We start from the raw sequence: 22,459 nt of genomic DNA on the forward strand, positions 1-22,459 counted from the left end.
GATGGTCTGGGGTGCCATGTCAGCTGCTGGTGTTGGTCCACTGTGTTTTATCAAGGGCAGGGTCAATGCAGCTAGCTATCAGGAGATTTTGGAGCACTTCATGCTTCCATCTGCTGAAAAGCTTTATGGAGATGAAGATTTCATTTTTCAGCACGACCTGGCACCTGCTCACAGTGCCAAAACCACTGGTAAATGGTTTACTGACCATGGTATTACTGTGCTCAATTGGCCTGCCAACTCTCCTGACCTGAACCCTATAGAGAATCTGTTGGATATTGGGAAGAGAAAGTTGAGAGACGCAAGACCCAACACTCTGGATGAGCTTAAGGCCGCTATCGAAGCATCCTGGGCCTCCATAACACCTCAGCAGTGCCACAGGCTGATTGCCTCCATGCCACGCCGCATTGAAGCAGTCATTTCTGCAAAAGGATTCCCGACCAAGTATTGAGTGCATAACTGAACATAATTATTTGAAGGTTGACTTTTTTTGTATTAAAAACACTTTTCTTTTATTGGTTGGATGAAATATGCTAATTTTTTTAGATAGGAAATTTGGGTTTTCATGAGCTGTATGCCAAAATCATCAATATTAAAACAATAAAAGGCTTGAACTAATTCAGTTGGTGTGTAATGAATCTAAAATATATGAAAGTCTAATGTTTATCAGTACATTACAGAAAATAATGAACTTTATCACAATATGCTAATTTTTTTAGAAGGACCTGTATTTACAGGGTTAGTGATTATAGAGAAACCAATTCAGACTATACTATGGAGTCATGTACTACCTGTCGTGGTAGCTTGGGAGTCATTTTTTCTGTGGGGAATAAAAACTTTATCACAATATGCTAATATTTTGAGAAGGACCTGTATATATCTCCATATTGACTTTCTATGGTTCTTCAATAATGCCATGCCATTAATTACACCACAGCTGGCTATATAGATACCCATTCCAATAGTGTTTGTCCATTGTCCCATTAGTCTCCCTATCAGTTATTCTGACACGCATCCATCCATAATTGCAGTATCTACCACTTCTAATACTGTGTTCCACTCTCAGCACTAGCGCCCATTGCCTATGCCCTTAGTTGCTCTGTTCAAGCTTCTGAGCATGCGCCATGACGTCACACGCATCGGCGCAATGACGTCAGACGTACGGCGGTACACGCCGAGCGCTGTTTCCTTATTTCTGGGGATGCAGTTCATTTTCTGTATAGCCATCCAGCACACCAAATGTCCGCTCCACTAAGGTATGCCCCACATGGATTTCTTTGCGATCTTCATTCTCCTACTTCTTTCAGGTCAGGCTGTAGTCCAGCATTATACAGGACTTAATATCTAAGTCCTGGTATTCTCTATGCTGTCACCCAGGGGTCAAGTCCTGGGAAAAAAAGTGTGGGAACTCACCCAAGATCCACTGCAACCCCCCCCCCCCCCTCCAAAAAAAAAAAAAAAAGCACAGAAAATCTAGCACGCTGTAATTTGTGTAGCTGCGGACTGAGCCAAATGTACACATTGTGATCAAAACACAATATCATAGTGCCATCCTCTCCCCCTGTCCCCTAATGTGCCAGTATCAAGTTCCTCTCTCCTACCCCCTTCATGTGCCAGTATCATGGCGCCAATAGCCCGCCTCCCCCGTGGCAGTAAAGTAACAGTCCGGTATTTAAAAAAAAAAAAAACACTTTTAGAAAAGTTTGTCATGGGATTCGAATTCATGACCCCTACACATCAGAGGCAAGGCATATGCCCTCACAGCTATGAAAGCTGTCTAGCTAATAACTTAAAAAAAATATATATAAGACTTCTACTGTAGGTAACTTTGCCCACTGTGTATGGATGTAGCAGAGCTGGGTGTGTTGGGGCAGCTGTCATGTGTATGGTTGTACACTAGGTATCAGTACACTAGGTATAAGTAGAAGTCTTATTTATTTATTTTTTTTAAAGCAACTACCTAGACAGCATTCATGGCTGTGAGGGTAAATGCCTTGCCTCTGATGTGTAGAGTTCGAATCCCAGGGACAAACTTTTCTTAAAGACATTCTAAATGATCTCCTATGTGTCAGCTGCGAAGTGACTGAACATACTCGCAGCGTATTAGGCCGACAGAAGAAGTGAAGGAGATGATGTCAGTAGGGGGCGGGGCGCCATGAGAGGAGTCACAGACAGCAGCAGCACCGCACAGACAGCTGTGAAGCCGCTTAGCCTGCCCTGCACAGTGCGCTTCACCCCCTGATTTCAGCCGCGTTCTCCTGGCTTGAGGCTTGAAAGGGAACGGCGTTCCTGCCATGAAAAAAGTGCAGGAACGCCGTTCCCCCTCCACTCGACCCCTGCTGTCACCTCCCTTATGTACCCTAATAGCCAGCCACTATCAGTATGCCAATATGGATGTATGTATAGATACACATAGGCATTATGTTTATTATACTGCAATTAGGATTTACCTATACTAACCTAGAGACATTTTCCTCTATACCTAACAGGTTTTGACTATATACGATAGGAATCCTCTGACCCCTGTGCTACTCTGTGACTTGTTCTATATAATGAGCTCCTCTAGGTATATGTTGTCCCACCTTTTCCGACAACCAATCACATTGAGCTTCAACAAAGTCTCCTCTGCTTATGTTTTCGATTACTTGAATTTCCTTTTTGTTCATGCTTTATATACCTTATTCGATTGATGTATTCTGATATATGTCTTTATTATCCAGGTATACATACATACATACAATATACATACTTATATATGTACTACAATTTTACTTTGCCTTAGGCAGTGAACAAGGTCTTGGGATGAGACCGAAACGTTGGCCAGTGTTACTTTATCAAATTTCCTGGATGGATAATAAAGAAGTACTATTTACAATTTAATTATACGAGTGCCTATTTCTTTTACCGCTGAGCACCGGAAATATACCACAGGAGTGCCATCCAAACAACCTTTTATCTGGCATAACACATACAGTCAGGTCCATATATATTGGGACATTGACACAATTCTAACATCTTTGGCTCTATACACCACCACAATAGATTTGAAATGAAACACACAAGATGTGCTTTAACTGCAGACTGTCAGCTTTAATTTGAGGCCATTTACATCCAAATCAGGTGAACGGTTTAGGAATTACAACAGTTTGCATATGTGCCTCCCACTTGTTAAGGGATCAAAAGTAATGGGACAATTGGCTTCTCAGCTGTTCCATTGCCAGATGTGTGTTATTCCCTCATTATCCCAATTACAATGAACAGATAAAGGGTCCAGAGTTCATTTCAAGTGTGCTATTTGCATTTGGAATCTGTTGCTGTCAACTCTCAAGAGGAGATCCAAAGAGCTGTCACTATCAGTGAAGCAAGCCATCATTAGGCTGAAAAAACACAACAAACCCATCAGAGAGATAGCAAAAACATTAGGTGTGGCCAAAATAACTGTTTGGAACATTATTAAAAAGAAGAAACGCACCGGTGAGCTCAGCAACACCAAAAGACCCGGAAGACCACGGAAAACAACTGTGGTGGATGACCGAAGAATTATTTCCCTGGTGAAGAAAACACCCTTCACAACAGTTGACCAGATCAAGAACTCTCTCCAGGAGGTAGGTTTTTGTGTGTCAAAGTCAACAATCAAGAGAAGACTTCACCAGAGTAAATACAGAGGATTCATCACAAGATGTAAACCATTGGTGAGCCTCAAAAACAGGAAGGCCAGATTAGATTTTGCCAAACGACATCTAAAAAAGCCTTCATAGTTCTGGAACAACATCCTATGGACAGATGAGACCAAGATCAACTTGTCACCAGAGTGATGGGAAGAGAAGAGTATGGAGAAGGAAAGGAACTGCTCATGATCCTAAGAATACCACATCATCAGTGAAGCATGGTGGTGGTATTGTCATGGCGTGGGCATGTATGGCTGCCAATGGAACTGGTTCTCTTCTATTTATTGATCATGTGACTGCTGACAAAAGCAGCATGATGAATTCTAAAGTGTTTCGGGCAATATTATCTGCTCATATTCAGCCAAATGCTTCAGAACTCATTGGACGGCGCTTCACAGTGCAGATGGACAATGACCCAAAGCATACTGCAAAAGCAACCAAAGAGTTTTTTAAGGGAAAGAAGTGAAATGTTATGCAATGGCCAAGTCAATCACCTGACCTGAATCCGATTGAGCATGCATTTCACTTGCTGAAGACAAAACTGAAGGGGAAATTCCCAAAGAACAAGCAGGAACTGAAGACAATTGCAGTAGAGGCCTGGCAGAGCATCACCAGGGATGAAATCCAGCATCTGGTGATGTCTGTGTGTTCCAGACTTCAGGCTGTAATTGCCTTCAAAGGATTTGCAACCAAGTATTAAAAAGTGAAAGTTTGATTTATGATTATTATTCTGTCCAATTACTTTTGGTCCCTTAACAAGTGGGAGGCACATATGCAAACTGTTGTAATTCCTACACCGTTCACCTGATTTGGATGCAAATACCCTCAAATTAAAGCTGACAGTCTGCAGTTAAAGCACATCTTGTTTGTTTCGTTTCAAATCCATTGTGGTGGTGTATAGAGCCAAAAATGTTAGAATTGTGTTGATGTCTCAATATTTATGGACCTGACTGTAGGTGCAGGGAAACCCTGCACCTATGTGCTATACAGACAGGGGTGGACTGAACTAAAAGTGGCCCTGGAAAAAAACTTAAAAATGGCCCCATGTCAGGGTCTATATTGAAAGAAGGCAACATAATTACACAGCGACAGCAGAAGTAGAAGGGTCAGCAATACCATAGCGCAGAGCAATATACCTCCCCAGCTGAACCAAATACCACAGTGCAGCACAAAATACTACCGCCTGTGCCATAGTATTCAACTATATAGCTGTCCTAAGTTCATTGATACAGTTCAATTCAGGAGGACTGATGGCCAGGTGAGTAGGAGAGAATCAGATCATTATGTATCTGGCTGGCAGGCCACGAGAAGGGCTTGGTTGGCCCTCCTAGGTATCGGCCCACCAGGAAATTTCCCTGTAGGGTCTATGGCCAATCCGCCACAGTATACAGACCTGTCAGCGGAGCACAGTGAGGACTGGCATAGCATCTAGGCGGAGGGCATCCCTACACTGATGTGCTAGGCAGACCTGTCAGCAGAGTGGGCACAGGCAGGAGCAGTGATGTATTCTCATGCCAGTCCTGTGCTTACTGCAGTGCATATTGTAGAACACAGAACCTGTGTACTACATATATGGCTGCTGTGTATGGATTCTGTATCTGCTGCAGTGACGAGCACTACAGAAAGGCCTGAAGTTTGGGTGCTTGTTTTTCTAGTAAAACAATAAAATCCATTAATAAAATATATTACAAAATTATCTTAGGACATTTAATAACAGTTTCAAGAAAAGGTTTAGGCACACTTTAAGTTATTTAAAAACAGAGAGGGTACCATCAGAATTAATCGTATTTCTGGTACAGATTGCGATGCAAAGGCATAGAAGTTGTCCATGGCAGACACTTTTTTCCCTAAAGGGTTGCCTGTTGAAGGATCAGTCGGAGGTATTTCAAAGTAATAGCCATCCTGTCCCTGCCAAAAGATAATTGGATATTGCAGTGCATCATAGGACCTGTGAGTTTCTGCCACCCGTTGCAAAGTGTTGTTCCTTTTCTGAAGCACAATGTCACGGCTTTGAAACTCATTACCCACAATCAAGATAGCTACCTCATCAAATGTGGGGGCATTGAAACACCGCCGATGCTCACCTTGTGGTGTTTTGTCAGCTCTAATTACAACTTTGTAATAGTCACTTGGCATGCATTCAAGTGCAGTCTTGAAAAGTTGAATATATGGATTGTTTAAATGAAGGAACTGCTGCAAGTTCGTGACAATTTCAAGGTGAGTGTTTGGAATTAAAGAGCATCTCTGTTAAGCCTCTGATTCTGCATTTCCCATGAAGTAGAGTTGAAGAAATTGAGGTTCCTTCTCCTTGTAATGGAAGCAGTGAGCCAATTGAGTGGTAAATTTGTCCATGAACTTTGAAAGTTGGTATAAATCCTGTTGTTGAAATGTCTCGTTGCTCCAAATGATGTCATTTGGAAGCAGGAGTTGTCAGGGGCGTAACTAGAAGTGACTGGGCCCCACAGCAAATATTTGTAAGGGCCCCCCTCAGAGCGCTTCGCACCTCCCTCCTCCTGTGTAAACCCCACTCCTTTGGCACAGTGTAGCGGTATACTGTATATTGTGTGGCACAGTATAGAGGTATACTGTATATTGTGTGGCACAGTGTAGCGGTATACTGTATATTGTGTGGCACAGTGTAGAGGTATATTGTGAGGCACAGTGTAGCGGTATACTGTATATTGTGTGGCACAGTGTAGAGGTATATTGTGAGGCACAGTGTAGCGGTATACTGTATATTGTGTGGCACAGTGTTGAGGTATATTGTGAGGCACAGTGTAGCGGTATACTGTATATTGTGTGGCACAGTGTAGCGGTATATTGTGAGGCACAGTGTAGAGGTATACTGTATATTGTGTGGCACAGTGTAGCGGTATACTGTATATTGTGGGGCACAGTGTAGAGGTATACTGTATATTGTGTGGCACAGTAGCAGTATACTGTATATTGTGGGGCACAGTGTAGAGGTATACTGTATATTGTGTGGCACAGTGTTGAGGTATATTGTGAGGCACAGTGTAGCGGTATACTGTATATTGTGTGGCACAGTGTAGCGGTATATTGTGAGGCACAGTGTAGAGGTATACTGTATATTGTGTGGCTACAGTGTAGCGGTATACTGTATATTGTGTGGCACAGTGTAGAGGTATACTGTACATTGTGGGGCACAGTGTAGAGGTATACTGTATATTGTGTGGCACAGTGTAGAGGTATACTGTATATTGTGCGGCACAGTGTAGAGGTATACTGTATATTGTGTGGCACAGTAGCAGTATACTGTATATTGTGAGGCACAGTGTAGAGGTATACTGTATATTGTGGGGCACAGTGTAGAGGTGTACTGTATATTGTGAGGCACAGTGTAGCGGTATACTGTATATTGTGTGGCACAGTAGCAGTATACTGTATATTGTGAGGCACAGTGTAGAGGTATACTGTATATTGTGGGGCACAGTGTAGCAGTATACTGTATATTGTGAGGCACAGTGTAGAGGTATAATGTATATTGTGGGGCACAGTATAGAGGTATACTGTACATTGTGGGGCACAGTATAGAGGTATACTGTACATTGTGGGGCACAGTATAGAGGTATACTGTACATTGTGAGGCACAGTATAGAGGTATACTGTATATTGTGTGGCACAGTGTAGCGGTATACTGTATATTGTGGGGCACAGTATAGAGGTATACTGTACATTGTGGGGCACAGTATAGAGGTATACTGTACATTGTGAGGCACAGTATAGAGGTATACTGTATATTGTGTGGCACAGTGTAGCGGTATACTGTATATTGTGGGGCACAGTGTAGGCTATATGTGCATAACATAAACATACTCCACATGAACACTTACAGTTACTTGGCTTGGCCCTTGGGGATCTCGGACGCCACTTCCACACTTTGGCCGGGGGCTCAGCAGAGCTGATGTTGTGTTTTATCCTAATGAGAAAGATTTTATAATAAGGATTTGGAGAAGGGGCAGAGGGATAGCAGAGCAGGGAGAGGCTGGTGCTGCTACTAGGGGGTCATACCATGGGGCAGTAATAAAACCCACCATAATGCCCCCCCCCAGTAGTAATAATTCTCCTTATAATGTGACAGTGCAAAAAATACCCCCTTGTAATGCCCCCAGTTGAGCTAATGTCCCCATAGTGCCCCCATAATGTGCCAGTATAAAATACCCCTATATAGTGCCCCCAGTAAATTCCCCCATAGTGCTCCTCTCCCCCCTTCCTGCTAGTGCCCCCCAAAATGTACCAGTATAAAATGCCCCATATATAGTGCCCCAGTAGATGCCCCTCAGTGTCCGGCCTCTGATAGGCTGCCGGCCTAGTGTCCCCCATAATGCCCCCCAATAATGTGCCAGTAAGTGCCCCCCATCATGTGCCAGTATCAAGTGCCTCTCCCCCCCCCCCCACACATGTCCCAGTATCATAGTGCCATCTCCCCCCATGTGCCAGTATCAAGTGCCTCTCTCCTTCCCACCCCCCATGTGCCAGTATCAAGTGCCTCTCTCTTCCCCCCATGTGCCAGTATCATAGTGCCAACCCCCCCCCCCACATGCCAGTATCAAGTGCCTCTCTCCTCCCCCCCATGTCCCAGTATCATAGTGCCATCTCCCCCCCCCCCCACTAAAAAGTGCCAATATCAAGTGCCTCTCTCCCTCCCCCCTCCTCATGTGCCAGTATCAGGTGCCTCCCCCCCCATGTGCCAGTATCAAGTGCCAACCCCCCCTCTCCCCTCCAGGTGCCAGTATCAGGTGCCTCCCCCCCCCCTATGTCCCAGTATCATAGTGCCATCTCCCCCCCCCCCCCACCACAAAAAAAGTGCCAGTATCAAGTGCCTCTCTCCCTCCCTATATACAGATATAGCAGTATCTCAGATATATCTCTATATGACAGCTGTTCCAGCACACTCAGCTCTGCTATATCTCTATATATGATAGCTGCCCCAGCAAACCCAGCTCTGCTACATCTATGCATATGACAGCTGCCCAAACACACCCAGCACTGCTATATCTCTATATGACAGCTGTCCCAGCACACTCAGCCCTGCTATATCTCTATATATGACAGCTGCCCCAGCAAACCCAGCTCTGCTACATCTATACACATGACAGCTGCCCAAACACACCCAGCACTGCTATATCTCTATATGACAGCTGCCCCAGCACACTCAGCCCTGCTATATCTCTATATATGATAGCTGCTCCAGCACAACCAGCCCTGCTACATCTATATATCTCTAAGTATTGCTATACAGTAGATAGATATATAGAGATATAGCAGAGCTGAGTGTGCTGGGGCAGCTGTCATGTGTATAGATGTAGCAGAGCTGGCTGTGTTTCGGCAGCTGTCATGTGTATAGATGTAGTAGAGCTGGGTTTGCTGGGGCAGTTGTCATATATAGAGATATAGTAGAGCTGAGTGTGCTGGTGCAGCTGTCATGTGTATAGATGTAGTAGAGCTGGGTGTGTTTGGGCATCTGTCATGTATAGATGTAGTAGAGCTGGGTTTGCTGGGGCAGCTGTCATATATAGAGATAAAGCAGAGCTGAGTGTGCTGGTGCAGCTGTCATGTGTATAGATGTAGCAGAGCTGGGTGTGTTTAGGCATCTGTCATGTGTATAGATGTAGTAGAGCTGGGTTTGCTGGGGCAGCTGTCATATATAGAGATATAGCAGAGCTGAGTGTGCTGGGACAGCTGTCATATAGATATATAGCAGTGCTGGTGTGTTGGGGGCAGCTGTCATGTGTAATGATGTAGCAGAGCTGGCTGTGTTTCGGCAGCTGTCATGTGTATAGATGTAGTAGAGCTGGGTTTGCTGGGGCAGCTGTCATATATAGAGATATAGCAGAGCTGAGTGTGTTGGGACAGCTGTCATATAGAGATATAGCAGTGCCTGGTGTGTTGGGGGCAGCTGTCATGTGTATAGATGTAGCAGAGCTGGCTGTGTTTTGGCAGCTGTCATGTGTATAGATGAAGTAGAGCTGGGTTTGCTGGGGCAGCTGTCATATATAGAGATATAGCAGAGCTGAGTGTGCAGGGACAGCTGTCATATACAGATATAGCAGTGCTAGGTGTGTTTGGGCAGCTGTCATGTGTATAGATGTATTTTTTTTTTTTTTTTTTCCCAGTCAGTTGTAATGCAGCCTTTATGGCTGTGAGGGTAAATGCTTTGCCACTGATTCACTGATAGATTGGAGGTTGTGGGTTCGAATCCCAGACCAGGAGACTTTAGCAGACAGTAAAATTAGATCACACTAGCGGCTGTGAAGGGGCCCTGAACACGATATTTAACTAACTTGAAAATAAACTGTCACACACGCTGCTGGGGCCCCGAAGCAGCTGCTTCCCCGGTAGTTACGCCACTGGGAGTTGTACTTCCTGATGTTGTCCAGGAAATGCTTTGATGTTGCAGTGGTGTCTGTCATCACAGACTGCAGGGGATCTGGTGGTGACAGGAGAGGTGGACATTTTACCTTTCCATTTTCACATCATAAACCTGGTGGTTCATCTTTCCACTTCAGGGCATTGCAGTACATACAGACCACATCCATTTTTCCTTTGTCAACTATTGAATTAGGCTACATGCACACGACCGTATGTGTTTTGCGGTCTGCAAATTGCGGATCCTCAAAAAAAACGGATGACGTTCCGTATGGCATCCGTTTTTTTTGCGGATCCATTGTAATAATGCCTATCCTTGTCCGAAGACTAGAAAAAATAGGACATGCACTATTTTTTGGGCGTAGCAATGGAACCGACATACTGATGCGGACAGCACACAGTGTGCTTTTTTGCGGACCCATTGAAATGAATGGGTCCGCATCCTATCTGCAAAAACAACCCGGATCCGACACGGAAACGAAATACGGTCGTGTGCATGAGGTCTTATCCTGATAGTTGATGTCTCAGTGGTAGCAAAAGGCAGTGTTTCAAATTTCCAACCTTTTCCTGTGTCCTGGTGGAAGCAATTCCGATTCTCATGTTGGTAAGTCTTGCATCTTTCTGCTGAGATGTTTCAGTGGCCCTTGAGGAAGCAGCTCTTGTTCTCATGTCTGTCAGCCTTGCTTCCCTTTCTTCATATTGGTCATTGGACCGTAATATGGCTTTTCTCTTAGCATCTGACGACAATCGTCCAATCGAATTCCTTTTCTTGCGGGGCATTATTGTCTATAATTGACAGCATATAAAACCCCACAGAATTAGTATACACTAAAGGTCATGTGAGTTTCATCAGCCTCTACAAGAACGTTGGCTAAACAACTCCCACAAAAGCTTCTTATACTAAGAATGTCCTTTTGACCAGCTATCCAGGTCACCAACCAGCCCAGCAGCAGCCACTACCAATGTGGTTCCATGGAACAGAAGAGAGATGTGTTACCAATGCATCTGTCAGTGGAGGTTGTGTATATACTGTTATAAACTACAAAGTATCACCAAAAACCGAAAAACACACATGCATATTTTATTGAATTACACCATTATAAACAACACTTAAAAATGAAAAGATATATAAAGCAGTAATGCAGTTAACTCTGCGGACCACAGGTCTAACACAGGTAACAGAGGGTACGAGTGCTACTCCCAATAGGAGGATCATTTATTTATTTATCAGACCCCATTATACATAAAACAATCCCACATGAAGGGGAGGGGGATGCTACCTATACATTAAGGTACAAAAGTCACTCATGTATTTAACACAATCCACACAAAAAAAGCCATAAAGTGATGACACTCAAATCAAACAATACATCATGGCCATAAATACCTGCTAGGGTAGCGTAAAAGGAAAATCAGACCTATGTGGAGCTCACCCCGACACGTGTTTCGCTCTGCTTTCTCAAGGGGCAATAGTATATACTATTGGTGTACTACATGGAGCAGCTGTTTTTTGTATGAAGAAACTATATGTTCTTTGTGTGTTACCGTACATAGGAAATGTGTGTATTATAGGGGGAACTGTACTATTCACAATATGGTTTGCACTTAGAGAGGCAATGTGGCTGGTATTCATGGGGATAATCTGGTTGATATTTATAGGTAAATGTGGCTGTAGTGATCCAATATGTTCTCCATTGTGGCATGTGGTACTGTTGGTGTTAGTATTCTGTACCATTAGGTCTTGGCGCTTGGAGATTATCTAATACATAAAGCTGAGTGCATGTTTGTGTGTATGTATGTATGTATGTATGTACTGTACTGTATTGTCTGAGTGTGAGCTGCAGGAAGAAAGTCACCATCCCTCCCACCCCAGCAGCTGACAGAAGTTGATTTTTTACATAATTTTTTTCAATGCCCGTTGGCTCAGGAGAGGGCGTGGCTTAACCAGATCACGGACGTGGCTTAGCGTGACCTAGGGGTGGGGTTTTAAGTATTTTGAGGGGGGACACATTGTGGCAGGGGGCGTGTCTGGGCTGTGAAAATAAATGGCTGGTTTGTTATGGAAACCTGGAGTAAAACTGTATGTGGAGGCTAATGGCCTGCAAGTTTCTATTAGCTGATAAGGATCATGTGACCAAGCTTCTATTGACTAATGCATTTTTTGGGAAGATCTCAGGAACAGTACGTCCTAGAGAGCTGAGACCCGGTCTAAAACCTTCCAGACACCTGATGTACCTGTGTGCCAAATTTCGTGATTGTAAATGCGATGGTGCAGATTCCTTTAGCGGACATACACACACATACACACACACACACACATACACTCAGCTTTATATATTAGATATAGGAACATACACTTAATAAATATACATACAAATGCTCACTACATCAATACATACATGCAGACATGCATATATGTATACCCAAATGATAGTGTAACACAGGGCATAGTTGTTTTCCTTTTGAGTCACCCCCATGTAAATATGCATGCTTGTTCTTGCATGGATGTCCTTTAGATAAGAGCGGGTCCTATAGGTGGGACCTGTGCTTATCAGACATTTATGGCGCATCCTAATGAAATACCATAAATGTCCTAGATGAGATTACCCCTTTAACCCCTTAAGGACTCAGCCCTATTTCACCTTAAGGACTTGGCCATTCTTTGCAAATCTGACCAGTGTCACTTTAAGTGTCATAACTTTAAAACACTTTGACTTATCCAGGCCATTCTGAGATTGTTTTTTCGTCACATATTGTACTTCATGACACTGCTAAAATGAAGTAAAAAAAATTAAAATTTTTACATAAAAAAATAACTAATTTACCAAAAATTTTGAAAAATTAGCAAATTTCAAAGTTTCAGTTTCTTTACTTCTGTAATACATAGTAATACCCCCAAAAATTGTGATGACTTTACATTCCCTATATGTCTACTTCATGTTTGAATTATTTTGGGAATGATATTTTATTTTTTGGGGATGTTACAAGGCTTAGAGGTTTAGAAGCAAATCTTGAAATTTTTCAGAAATTTACAAAAACCCAATCTTTATGGACCACCACAGGTCTGAAGTCACTTTGCGAGGCTTACATAATAGAAACCGCCCAAAAATGACCCCATTCTATAAACTACACCCCTCAAGGTATTCAAAACTGATTTTACAAACTTCGTTAACCCTTTAGGTGTTGCACAAGAGTTATTGGCAAATGGGGATGAAATTTGAGAATTTCATTTTTTTGCCTAATTTTCCATTTTAACCCATTTTTTCCACTAACAAAGCAAGGGTTAACAGCCAAATAAGACTGTACCTTTATTGCCCTGACTCTGCCGTTTACAGAAACACCCCATATGTCACCGTAAAATACTGTACGGCCACACAGCGGGGCGTAGAGTGAAAGGTGCGCCGTATGGTTTTTGGAAGCCAGATTTTGCTGGACTGGTTTTTTGACACCATGTCCCATTTGAAGCCCCCTGATGCACCCCTAGAGTAGAAACTCCATAAAAGTGACCCCATCTAAGAAACTACACCCCTCAAGGTATTCAAAACTGATTTTACAAACTTTGTTAACCCTTTAGGTGTTGCACAAGATTTAATGGAAAATAGAGATACAATTTCAAAATTTCACTTTTTTGGCAGATTTTTCATTTTAATATTTTTTTTCCAGTTACAAAGCAAGGGTTAACAGCCAAACAAAACTCATTATTTATGGCCCTAATTCTGTAGTTTACAGAAACACCCCATATGTGGTCGTAAACCGCTGTACGGGCACACGGCAGGGCGCAGAAGGAAAGGAATGCCATACGGTTTTTGGAAGGCAGATTTTGCTGGACTGTTTTTTTTGACACCATGTCCCATTTGAAGCCCCCCTGATGCACCCCTAGAGTAGAAACTCCAAAAAAGTGACCCCATTTTAGAAACTACGGGATAGGGTGTCAGTTTTTTTGGTACTAGTTTAGGGTACATATGATTTTCGGTTGCTCTATATTACATTTTTAGTGCGGCAAGGTAACAAGAATAGCTTTTTTGGCACTTTTTTTTGTTATTTACAACATTCATCTGACAGGTTAGATCATGTGGTAATTTTATAGAGCAGGTTATCACGGACGCGGTGATACCTAATATGTATACAATTTTTTTTATTTATGTAAGTTTTATACAATGACTTCATTTTTAAAACCCCAAAAATGTTTTAGTGTCTCCATAGTCTAAGAGCCATAGTTTTTTCAGTTTTTGGGTGATTATCTTAAGTAGGGTCTTATTTGTTGCGGCATGAGATGATGGTTTTATTGGCGTGCATATGACTTTTTGATCGCTTGCTATTACACTTTTTGTGACGTAAGATGACAAAAAATGGCTTTTTTTTACACCATTTTTATTTTTTTACGGTGGTCACCTGGGGGGTTAGGTCATGTGATATTTTTATAGAGCTGGTTGATACGGACGCGGCAATACCTAATATGCATACTTTATTTTTATTTATGTAAGTTTTACACAATGATTTAATTTTTTAAACAAAAAAATAATCATGTTTTAGTGTTTCGATAGTCTAAGAGCCATAGTTTTTTCAGTTTTTCGGCGATTATCTTGGGTAGGGTATGATTTTTGCGGGATGAGATGATGGCGTACATGCGACTTTTTTGATCACTTTTATTACCTTTTTTGGAAAGTAAGGTGGGCAAAATTTCAATTTTCTCATAGTTTTTATTTTTTTATTTTTATGGCGTTCACCGTGCGGGGAAAGTAACATGACCGTTTTATAGATCAAGTCATTACGGACGCGGCAATACCTAATATGTGTAGTGTATTTTATTTTTAAAATTTTTATTCAGTGATAAATGTTTTTTTTTTCACTTTTTTTGACCCAGACCCACTTGGTTCTTGAAGATACAGTGGGTCTGATGTCTGTATAATACAGTACAGAACACTATAAAGGGTTCTGTACTTTATTTTACTTACACTGAACAGATCTATGCTTTTAGCATAGATCTGTTCAGCACCATGGACAGCAGGACGCCTGAGAAGGCGTCCTGTTGCCATGGGAACCTTCCCCGTCTGCCACAACTTCGCAGACGGGGAAGGGTGAGCACAAGGCTGCGGGGGGCTGTCGGGGGGCTCTCTCCCTCTCCATCGGGGGGCTGCAAAGGCACAGCAGCCACCCGATGGGAGAGGGAGGGAGCTCCCTGACCGATGACAGTTAACCTTTTCCATACCGCAGACCGTACGAACCGGGGTATGGAAAGGGTTAAACGGCTGACATCTGCGCAGATGTCAGCCGTTTATACCAGGGTGTCAGCAATGTGCTGACACCCTGGTATAACCACTAGAAGCCAACGACCACCTGCGACACCCCCCCCCTGCACCACCCGCCCACATAAATCATGCAGGGGTGCAGGGGGGAATGCAAATCAGCATTTTTAAAGTTTCTGATCCCCGCGGTCACATGACCCCCCCGGCGTTGTGACAGGATGCCGACTGGGAAGCTCACGGGAAGCTCAACTCAATGTGAGGAGCCAGCCTGCCCAGGAGTGCACATGTGGGTCTCCTGGCATGGCTCTTTAAATAGAGGACGCTCAGATAAGCATGTGATGAGTGCAGCTTCAAATAAGTTTCCCCAATTTTACATATAAAAATGGTTAGATGGCTGTAGGAGCTTTTAAACTAGGATCTGGGGGGGGGGGGGGGGGGGGTTGGGGGTGTTAAAGATGTGTGAATTTTATTCTATATTTTTATATATCTAGGATTTTCTACTTTAAAGTGCCTCCCACCCCTCTCTTTGTCTCAAGCTGGAGAAGAGAGGGGGGGGGGGGGGGCAAAGAGCTGTTTTCTCATCTTTGTACAGGTGTCCCAAGGGAGGTATATAGAGTGTCGAGGAATGCATAGTCCAATCATATGAGTTGATGATATATACATATTATTCACTGCCTATAGAGAAGCACCTCTTTTAAGTGTCACACATGACGTATGCAGTATTATTGTTAGACTGTCCACCATTACAAAATGGCGAACACTTAGATGTTTACATTAGTTCACATTCCAAAGTGGTACTCACTGCGCAGATGTTGAAGTGTTATCTCTGTTTCTCTTATCTCTTCTTCCTTTTGAGCCAATGAAATAATGCCTGGGCCTCAGAAAGTACTGCCCTTTTCTGAAGATACATATACCACTTAGGGAAGATATTGTCATCAAAATGGCAGACAAGGGCGGTGCGGTGGTGGTTCTAGACAAAATAGTATACCAGCAACAAATGTTGGAAATTTTGGGGGATACAACTACATATTGCAAGTTGGACTCCAATCCTTTGGAGTGCTACCGCAAGGAGTTAACAGACATTCTACAGGAAGGTAGAGATTTGGGAATTTTTTCCCATGGTGATTTTCAATATTTAAATGTACAATGTCCGATTACTCCTATTATACACGCCTTACCCAAGGTTCACAAAGGTCTCTGCCCACCACCGCTCCGCCCTATAGTCTCGGGAATTGGCTCTCTGACAGAGAAATTAGGCCAATGGCTAGATACAATCTTACAACCTTTAGTTAAAAGAACACCGGGGTATATAAAGGACACAGGAGATATACTGAGAGGGTTCTATGATAAAAAATGGTCCCAAAATTATACATGGTTGACAACAGATGTAATCAGCCTCTATCCTTCCATCCCCCATCATATAGCGCTCCTAGCGTTAGAATACCACTTAGGGTCCATTCACACGTCCGTTTTTTCTTTCCTGATCTGCTCCGTTTTTTGCGGAACAGATCAGGACCAGATCAGGACCCATTCATTTTCAATGGGTCCTGGAAAAAATCGGACAGCACAATGTGTGCTGTCCGTTTCCGTTGTTCCGTTCCGCATGTCCGTTTAAATATAAAACATGTCCTATTATGTTCCTGAAAAATCGGATCCTGGTACAATGCAAAGTCAATGGTTCCGCAAAAAACGGAAGACATTCGGATGTCATTCCGTATGTCTTCCGTTTTTTGCGGAATCCGTTCCTGGAAACACATAGCAAATTTTTTTTTATTTTTTTTTTTTCATTTTTTTTTCAAAGAAATCCAAACAACTTTATTTGATTATTGAAATGTATACATGTTTCCGTTTTTTGCGGATCCGCAAAAAACGGATGACATACGGATGACATACGGAAACATTTTCAGGAACAACGGATCCGCAAAAAACGGACCGTTTTTCAGGATGAAAAAAAACAGGACGTGTGAATGGACCCTTACATCGCTACAGTGTGCATGGTGACGTTTTCATTGACTATGTACTAAAGATAACTGATTTTCTACTCACACATAATTATTTTAGTTTTGACAACAAGTTTTATTTACAAATACAGGGTGTGAGTATGGGAGCGAAGTTTTCCCCGTCACTTGCAAACGTCACCATGGCGTACTGGGAGGAGCGCTATATATATGACACCGATAATCCCTTTGGTGATTGTATAGAGTGGTATGGCAGATACATCGATGACCTGTTATTCATTTGGTCTGCCGATGTATCTGCCATACCCTCTTTCCTGCAATATCTCAATGGTAATCTTTATGGCTTGCGGTTTGTTGGAGCACATGATGGCTACAAAATTAATTTTCTGGATGTAACTCTGACGGGTATTCCGGGACAGACAATATGCACCCGAACATACGTAAACCCATAGCGGGAAATACAGTACTGCGAGCTGACAGCCATCATCCTCTCCACACAATAAAAGCCATTCCAGTAGGGGAGATGATCAGAGCCAGGCGCAATTGCAGCAGGGACTCTGACTTCTATGAGGAGATACAAACAATTGCCAACAGACTACAGGATAGAGGTTATCCACTGTGGATGACCGAAAGGGCATCTAATATAGCCAAGGGAAAAAAACGGCAAAATTTGTTATTTGGATCCCCCTTAAATCACAAAAAATCTAACAGAAAAGAATGTAATAGAGAAAAAACTGCTGAAAATAGACAGGAGAGAGAAAACGAAATCAAACCAGATTCCACCAATATCCCAACACTTGTACTAACCTTCAGCAACCAATTCTCTATAATAGAAAAAGCGGTCACCAAGTGCATTCCCATCTTGTATGAGGATCCACAATTATATAAAATACTAAGGGGAGGACACAGAGTAGTATCCAAGAGACCTGCGTCTTTGGCTGCCTCACTGTCTCCTTCTTGTTTCAGTTTAAAATCAGTGGGAAAATCACGGACATGCTGGTTGCGATATACAGGCTTTTCACGATGTGGCAGCTCCCCATGCAGAGCTTGCAATTATGTTACCCCAAAAAAACAATTCCAAGATTCTGAAGGTACCAATAAATATCATATTAAAACTTACATTAACTGTAATACATCAGGGATTATATACATTATTGAATGCGAGGAATGCCGGCTAATATATGTGGGTTGTTCAACCAGAAAATTTAAAGTGAGGCTGTTGGAGCACTATTAATTATATATTAAATCCTGCATATGTTAATATCTCAAGTGCGGCAAAACACTTTATCACGGCTCATAATAGAAGTCTATCTTCATTTACAGCCTATGCTATAGAAAGAGTGTTTTTGCCCACAAGAGGCGGAGATTTCAAAAAGCTTGTATATCAAAGAGAAGCTTTCTGGATTTTAAAACTAAATTCCAGAAGCCCTGCAGGACTAAACCAGAGAAAGGAACTTATGTATATTTACTGATAGCATTAACAACTACACCATGTTGCAACTTTGAAGGATATTATTGTATAGCCTAATTGAACTAAAATGGATTGCACCCAGCAGATACAGAAGAGTGTTCAGACAGGGCGTTTCCAGATGTAGAGGAGTGTTCAGTCAGAGCGTTTTTAGATGCAGAGGAGTGTTCAGACAGAGCTTCTTTAGATGCAGAGGAGTGTTCAGACAGAGCTTTTTCAGATTTTTTCATATATTTGTTCATTTTTTATATCTCGTGACTGCACTCTTATTTCTCTCCTCCCTACCTGCTGGATGCAATAATATTATAGAATGTTTGTTCATAATGGCTCATTTTGGATTTTAATTTTTAATTCTGAATGTGTTTTTGTGCACTTAAATTTCTGTTAGCACTTTTAATTACAACACCTGAGATGACCAGCACCGCCCTGCTAGTTTAATGGGGGAGGGATTTCTGTGTTCACCTCTCTATATATACACTGTGTTGGAAATTTACTGTGGAGGTCATGATTAAGAACCATCTGGTTCGAAACATGTAGACCGTACTGGGGCTTATTTTTGGAGGTTTCTATCACCGCTGTACATTTGGTTTGTGGAATAAACGTCAAGCAAGAAAAACAAGGTGCTGGATCTTTCTTCCTTTCCGTTCAAGTTTATATGCTTGGGTCTCATCCCATCCGTGCACTCTTAAAACTGTTGATGCAGGTGAGCTGGACTTTTACTACATATACCACTTACTCTGTGTAATAAAAGTTAGAGATTGCTTTGACCAACTTCTGTGTCAGTGTCCAGTCTCTCAACCACGCGTGGATATTAACCCCTTGGGGGTACATTGATTTGGAGCACCAGAGTGCATCTCAAATGCTCTAATTTAGGGCTACTTTGACAGGGGTCATACTAATAAGAGAGGTAGATAGTTTAGATAGAAAGTGGGATATAGGAGCGGACAGTGGGGATTTAGTGGGGGCTGGGGTTAGTGAGGAAAGTAGGGAGAAGACTGGGCAAACTGTAAAATGATGAAAAATAGAGCTGCTGGTAAGAACCTGTTACATAAACATCAACCAAGTTAACCAAAAAATCCTGAATATTCACTTTACAGGTAATAGTAATTTAAAATGTATTTTACAAATGCCAGAAGTCTAGCTAGCAAAATGGGGGATTTGGAGGCTATGGTACTAGAAGAACAGATAGATGTAGTTGGTGTGGCTGAGACATGGTTGGACTCTTCAAATGACTGGGCTGTTAACATTGAGGGTTTTACACTATTTAGGAAAGATGGGGTCAATAGAAAAGGTGGTGGCGTGTGCCTGTATGTGAGAAGTGATCTGAAGACAAGTGTGAAAGAGACAATTGTGGGTGCTGATGGTGAAAATGTTGAAACCTTATGGGTGGAAGTTCAAAGGGATATAAACGCTGAAAAAATAATACTTGGTGTAATCTATAGACCCCATAACATCACAGAGGAGATAGAAGCTCAACTGTATAACGAGATAGAGCGGGCTGCACAGGCTGGTACAGTGGACATACAAATATGAGGGGTCTGATGTAGCCATTAAAGTTTACAAAAATTTGCAAAAATACAAAACAAACAGCAGGTGGCAAAACAAATCCCAAAAAATTATTTAAATATATAAATGTTAAAAAACCAAGGTCTGACTAGGTAGGTCCCCTAAATAATGGTATGGGGGTAAGTCACTGAAGATAAGGAAAAGTTACTAAATGTTTTTTTTTTAGCTCTGTATATACAAAAGAAGAGAAAGGAGCAAATATCTGTGGTGCTGGGGCTGTTAGTACATCCAGTAATATACTCAATTGGATAACTGTAGATATGGTCGAAGCTAAGTTAAATAAGGTAAATGTGAACAAGGCTCAGGGTCCAGATGGATTGCACCCAAGAGTTCTTAAAGAGCTCAGTTCAATCATTGATGTGCCCTTGTTTATAATTTTTAAAGATTCTCTAGGTACTGGTACAGTGCCAAGTGATTGGAGCAAGGCAAATGTGGTGCCCATATCCAAAAAAGGATCTAAGTACTCCACAGGTAATTATAGACCAGTTAGTTTAACTTCTGTTGTGGTAAAAATGTTTGAAGGACTTTTAAGGGACTATATACAGGAGTATGTGACTGTAAATAATATCATAAGTGATAACCAACATGGGTTTACCAAGGACAGAAGTTGTCAGACTAACCCGATTTGTTTTTATGAAGAGATGAGTAGTAGCCTGGACAGAGGGGCGGCTGTGGATGTAGTGTGTCTGGATTTTGCAAAGGCTTTTGATACTGTCCCTCAGGTAAAGCAAGGTCTATAGGCTAGGAAAGTATAGTTTGTAATTGGATTGAAAACTGGTTGAAGGACAGTGTCCAGAGAGTTGTGGTCAATGATTCCTATTCAGAATGGTCCCGGGTTATAAGTGGTGTACCCCAAGGTTTACTGCTGGACCCTCTATTATTTAATTTATTTATTAATGATATTGAGGACGGGATTAATAGCACCATTTCTTTTTTTGCAGATGACAATAAGCTGTGTAGTACTATGCAGTATATGGAAGATGTCCATAAACTACAAGCTGATTTGAACACGCTGAGTGATCGGGCATCAACTTGGCAAATGAGGTTCAATGTGGATAAATGTAAACTTATGCATCTTGGTAGTAATAATCTCCATGCATCATATGTCCAAGGTGATGTAACACTGGGAGAGTCACTTATAGAGAAGGATTTGGGTGTCCTTGTAGGTGGTAGATTTAATAACAGCATACAATGTCAATCAGCTGCTTCTAAGGCCACCAGGATATTGTCATGCATTAAACGAGGCATGGACTCGCGGGGCAGGGATGTAATACTACCACTTTACAAAGCGCTGGTGCGGCCTCAATAGGAATATGCAGTTCAGTTCTGGGCACCAGTACATAGAAAGGATGCACTGCAGCTGGAAAACGTACAGAGAAGAGCGACTAAAATGATAAGGGGCATGGAGGGTCTTAATTGAATTTATTTAGTCTTGAGAAGAGACATCTAAGGGGGGACATGATAAACCTATACAAATATATAAATGGGCCATACAAAAAATACTGTGAAAAACTGTTCCATGTTAAATACCCTCAAAAGACAAGGGGCACTGCCTCCGACTGGAGAAGGAAAAGTTCAGTCTCCAGAAGCATCAAAACTTCTTTACTGTAAATCTGTGGAATAGACTTCCTCAGGACGTGGTCACAGCAGGAACAGTGGACAGTTTTAAAAAGGATTTAGATGAATTCTTAAAAGTTAACAACATTAATGCTTATATAAATGTGTAGAAATCTGAGTCTCACTTCCTTCTGGGATTCATGTCACCTATCCCTTGGTTGAGCTTGACGGACTTATGTCTTTTTTAAACCATATTAACTATGTAAAAATAGAAAAAGTAAAACATAAAATGGAAAAAAGTACAAACTGCCTCAATACATCTCCTCTGGAGAGGACGAAAATGAAAGGGGTTTTACCAGGAGTCATCAATGTCAGACTGGTAGGGGTCCAACTGACAGTAACCCCTCGATCATTTGAGAACAAGAAACGTGCAATGAATTCTACTGTTATATTGTAGTACCCCAGACCTGGGGGTACTACAAATTGTATATTGTTTATTATTATGCATTCTATTGTTTGCTTCTGGTCGTTACTACCAGCAAGGAATGATAGCAAAAGTTGGCAGGAATAAGGTTAATCACCCTGTTCCCTTTTAGTAGGTGGGTGAGT

Source organism: Bufo gargarizans, chromosome 1 (genome assembly GCF_014858855.1).
Source record: "Bufo gargarizans isolate SCDJY-AF-19 chromosome 1, ASM1485885v1, whole genome shotgun sequence".
Lineage (NCBI taxonomy): Eukaryota > Metazoa > Chordata > Amphibia > Anura > Bufonidae > Bufo > Bufo gargarizans.